The following is a 6,000-nucleotide window of genomic DNA, read 5'->3' as shown; positions in this document are numbered from 1 at the left end:
TAACATCTCAACTATTAAACATATGTGATTTCTTTTATAATCTAAATCTAACAAATGCATCTGCCATTAAATTATGTAGGAATAAGTCATAGCTAGGCCACCCAAGTTACAGGTCATTAAAAGGAAAGCCAGACTTAGGTCCTCTCCTAAACCTACTGTAGCCGCACCAGTGGCTATCTCTGCTGAGACAATCAAGGGGACTAGTTCAGCCACTGCTAAAAAGTTAGCCAACTTTATGACCTTCGTTCCTACTCCAGGCTTCAAGCCCCCAAGAAAGACTGATAAATGACTTTGATCGGTGTTGAAATGTATTCTGCTTGAATTTTTTTTTTGTGTGAGGATACTTTATGTTTTTTGCACAAGGCAATTGAAGTTCCATATTCAACATTATGGTTATCTATGTAATTGAAAGTTGTACTATGCCCTTTTATTTTGGTCTAGCCTACTTTTTAGGTTTGTATCCTCATGTAAAACCTTATGACTTTGCTGTGATTTTTATCCTTAAGACAATGTGATATTTAGCCTTCTATGACAACTCAATGTTTAAGAGTACTTTGACTACTGATTATATTCATGCCTTAATACATCTTACTGTAACAGTGATTCGAATTGGTTTGGAATATTTGATGGATTGTGTTGTCTTAATCTTAAAAAACCAAATGCAAACATCTATTCTCATTCAAGGCATTCATCTCATTACACCATGACATATCAACAGAATTTGGTTTACTTGGAACTACATAACAAACAACAAAGGATCACATTAATGACAACTACCACAAACATAAAAACTATTAACAGTTTCAATGCTTTAACTTCAGCTTCCAAGCAGCCCAGTCTCCATGCCACCTTCAACCTCCATTCATCATAGTCACTTTCAACCTGCAGCTCAGCCCCATAATCTTTCTTTGTTCCACCTTCGGCCACCCATTCATAGTCATCATCGTCAACCCACTTAAAGTAATTGCACTAACTGCCCTTCTTCAAAAATCAGAAAACAAAAAATTGAAAAAAACCCAACAACACATTTAACTTCTTCCACAACACTCACTCGGTACCTTGAACATGCACGGAATAGTCTATATGGGTTCTCTGCTGTTAAGGGTGGCAAGCGGGGAAGCCCGTCCCTCCCCGCTCCGCCAGAAGCCCGCCCTTTGGCGGGCTGACTCGCCCCGCCCCGCCTAGTGAGGCGGTCCCAGAATCCCAATCCGTCCCGCCTAACGGCGGGCCGGCAGGCTGGCAGGCTAAGCCCGCCAAATATCATTTTTTTTTTACTTTTAACTATTAAATAATATATATAAATACATAAAAAAATCTCTTCTGTTTTTTACTTTTAACTATTATAATTTCTAAAAATATAAACAAATTATAATTTTTATATTCACAAACATTAAAGTCTTTGTAATTATAAATATCTAATAAACATAATTATAAACCAAGTTTTCATCCAAAACATAATTATAAATATTTTTTCCAAAGCAAAATAAACATAATCCAAAACATAATTATAAATATTGTCTCTAAAACAAAATAAACATAATCCAAAACACTCAATTTTCATCTTCATTCTCTTGTAAGTTGGGTTGGGGGATGTTGGATTTTGGCAAAAAAAAATTGTAAAAATACCTCTTGCCAAAAAAATACTAAGCTCGGCGGAAAATCCCGCCCCGTCAAAGCCCGCCAAAGCTCACGGTTTAAGTGGTGCGGATTAGGCAGGCTTTTGCTATTTGGCGGTCCCAATTTTCCAGCCCAACCCGCCTTTTTTGGCGGGTTACGCGGGTCGGACCGGCGGGTTTAGGCCCGTTTGCCACCTCTATCTGCTGTCCTAGATTTTTTTATCGCAGCCTTTAACCCACAGAAACATTATTCCTCATGGATTTTCCTCCTGGTTCACATTGAAGCGCTGGAACCATTACTGGCGTTCGACGGAAACGACACACCACCGCCACGGCCTCCATCGTCGCCCCAAACCAGCAATTTCAACACTTACCCAGGCATATGACCCTCTTATTGTTGAATGCGACGTATTATCATCGAAATTAGGATTAAGTTTCAAATACTGAGGGATTGATTTGAACTGTTTTTCCAAAGTTACCTTATCAGCAATAGCTTACGACACGTTGGCCTCTGCCACGGTGGCAGCTAACGTCACACGTCAGCAGACGTGAGCCAAGTCATCAAGGGAGTTGACGGAAGGACGAACGTGATTAACTCGGGTATCTTTGGGGGACTCTTTTGATTAAGTTTATCGTTCGGGAACTAAAATGGAGATTGAGGTATCTTTCAGGGATGATTTAGAATATTAACTCTTATAATTAATATATGTATTGCCCACAAACAAATTAGGAAATTAAAATAATTTCCTAACAATCTTCCACTTGAGTTATATTCTCTCATTACCTTAACAATCTGGTCCGTCTCATTCTTTCGATCTTTCTCAACCAAAGCCTTCTATATCCTAGCGGCTGAATTGTAACTCTTTTGATGGGGAAAGAGCAACAAAAGTGAATTTTGGTATATTGGGGACCGAAACCTCTGAAGGCACTATTTATATTTGAGCATGGTACCTATTAAACCCTAAAATCCAAATAAAATAATATCTAAAGTCTAAAAGATAATATTTCTAAAATCCAAAAAGATAATTATCTAAAGAATAAAAGATAATATCTAATTTTATTCTTATTTAATTTCAAATTAAAAGTAATTATGACTTATTCAATTTAGTATTTATAACAATAAATGAAATTATCATTATATATGTTATTTAATTTAAAATAGCATAATTTATAATTATAATTAATATATGTATTATCTACAAACAAATTAGAAAACATTAATCACATCGTTTGATTTATATAATTGATTTGACACAGTGGAATAAAATTATATTGTTATTGATGTTAATTTAAAATTTTTCGTTTTCATTTAAGAGTTTAATTGAGAGACAATATTTATAAAATTGAGTCTAATTGTTATATTATTAGCTAATTAAAGTGAGAAATTGAGCGATGGACGTATGGGGTATTGAGAAAAAGGAGAGGGTGGTGCATGTGACTGACATGTGGAAGTGGCAAAAGGGTATTAAAGAAAGAGTGACAGAGCGAGTGGCGAGGTACACAGATCCCCTCGTGCGGCTCACCCGCTGACCCACACTTTGTCATTCTCTCCTTTGACCTTTGACCGCCACATACACCTATCTACTATAGAGACCCTAAACTTTTTTTTATAGTAAAAATTTATATACAATTATTTTTATATAAAATTGTTAATTAAAAATAATTATATAATTTAATATATTTAATTAAATTATTATTTAATAATTTTTAATTATTAATTTTATATAAAAATAATTATATATAAATATTTATTTTATTTTAATATTTATATATAATTATTTTTATATTAAATTAATAATTAAAAATTATTATTTAATAATTTAATAAATAATTAAATTAAATAATAATTTTTAATTATTAATTTAATATAAAATTAACTGGACGTTAGTTTTCATCTGTAGTTCTGTAAATAAATTCTCACCGGGAGAATTAATGTAATCATGTACATACATTAAATTATGTGCCTAAAATTATTCTATGATTTATAATCACTAGAGAAGTTGGGTTTAAGGAGAAGGGGACGATGAGTCCATTAACATAAATGTTAAAATTTGTAAGGTTCTTGGATACCTTGCACGTGAGGTCCTCTGTTACTGTTAGGATCATAGATACCATTCTGCTTTTCGTGGCACGTGGGGGTGACAATTCTTTTCTTTTCTTTTCTTCCATCATTTTTTTTTTCTGTTAACGTAGAGTTTGTAAAAATCTACACACTATATTTTGCTTTGGAGTGCTAAGATATTAAGCATTCAGATGCAGTGTCCTGCTTCTGTTGGTCGGTGCTGATTTCATTGAAACTGTTCTGGAGTTATGGTTAAAACTTAAAAAGTCCATTCATCACTCCCATTAATTATGGATTTCTAGTTACGAGGTTCATAGTTCATCATCATTAGGATCAAGTTCCTGCAGTTTTTAGTGGCCTGACACGCTTATGTAATTTTTTTTATCTATTTAATTTCTAAATTAAAGACGGTTCATAAAATTTATTTAATATATTTTCCCCCTTAACTTCAACTAATGTGTTTGTTTCTGAGAACATAAGACACTAAAAATAGAATAGGATAAGACATTAATCAATAAAAACACAAAATTTTATATTTTTGTATTCTATTTGATAATAAACTAGAACAAATTATAAAAATTTAATTTATTCTTATTTTTTTTCATTCAAAATATTTGAGATGTAAAATATAATTATAAAAAATTAACAAAAATAATGAAAGAAAAAATAAAAAATAAGTTGTCTTTTGTTAGTGTCTCCGCGTCTTTCCTATTAGAATGGACACAAAATACACTAATTTAATGTCTTTGGACACATTATCTCTATCCATATCTTTCCTATCAAACACGATTTTGTGTCTCTGTGTCCCTGTGTCTTGTCTCAGTATCTTGTCTCTGTGAACAAACACAGCTTATGTTAGACTTGTTACGGTGTTGGAATAAAGTCTAATAACTTTTAAATAAATACTTCAAATAAAAATAGATAAACTAAGTTTAAAATATTAGATAATTAACACTTTCTCCTTGTTTTTATCTTATATTTAAATTAACATTAATTAAATTTTTTATACTAAAAATAATATTAATCCCTGACATTTCTAATTATATTAATAAAGGAACACTATATGGGACATTTGTTTATCATAAGATGAACTCACAGCAGTAAAACGAATTGAGACTGCAAAAGTTTGACGATCCACATTTTTGAATTAGTATGACTTTTGTTGCTGCATAAATCATGGCTCTAGAGTTATTATGTCCTTTGCAGTAAATACTTTTTGTTTTCTTTCTCTACCAAGCATTGGGTTAGATACTTTATTTGAATTCTTTTTTATGCATGTGCTAAAGTAAAAAAGGAAAATGGGAACACAGATAGGCATAAAAAAAATTCAAAATATACGATAGAGGGATTTTCATAATTGTTATTAACGATTTTGTTGAACTATACCAAGAAATTAAATATGTGTGCACCAATGTTAATTGATACATCAATACTATATATATAAGTATACTATTTCAAGTTTACAATTTTATAATAATATCCTTTTAACAGTATAAAACTTCTGAAAGCATTCTTATTCTCTTATTCTTCTTCAAATATTACTGACAAAACTTTATTAACAGATCTATTACAACTTTTTTCCTTTAAAATAAAATTGAATATTTTAAAAAGTTAACTGTTTACAAAGTCGGTTCTGTATTCTCAAAGTAATAGTGATAATAAAACTGTGCAGCAGCCTCAAATTGAGTTTAGAATAATGAATAGTGGTGAAAGCTAAGCTTAGGAGCTATATATATATATATGGTGAACATTCAAAGACAAATTAAACTGATGAATAAACTTCATTTACTCAAAGTCCAAAAGTGACACTAAGCATATATAGTCAGCTCTCACGCCAAGGTTAAGGATCACGTGAACAGGATCTACAAAAACCATGTGGGCAAGGTAAAGGAGGGAGGGTAAAAAGGGAAAATCACAAAGATGAAAATCTCCTATACTATACGGCTATTAGTATTTCAGAGCCCAAGACCAAGTCTTGGTTATTAGAGTCTAAAGTCACAACACAACAAGCAAAGCTCCTCAAAATTAGCACTAAATTAAGCCATTAAACAATTTGTGTCATTAATTTTGATGGCTAGTAGTGCTTAATGAGTTGTGCCTGTCTTGTCCACTCAAATGCTTGTTTGTTACCACTACTAATGCAGTTAATTATTGACTTGCTTAGTGATTTGTACTATTTAGTGGAGTGGTTGATGGACTATTTAGATTTTAATGTTGGCCACATTTGATTCCCCAAAAAACATGGGACTTCATATGATTCATGTCTTGTTTCCAGATTTTTGCTCTGCCTCTTTAGCCCATTCTGTCATTCCATATGCACAC

Source organism: Arachis ipaensis, chromosome B1 (assembly GCF_059453495.1).
Source record: "Arachis ipaensis isolate K30076 ecotype BB chromosome B1, ASM5945349v1, whole genome shotgun sequence".
Taxonomy (NCBI): Eukaryota; Viridiplantae; Streptophyta; class Magnoliopsida; order Fabales; family Fabaceae; genus Arachis; species Arachis ipaensis.
Note: the sequence above shows the minus strand (reverse complement) of the source record.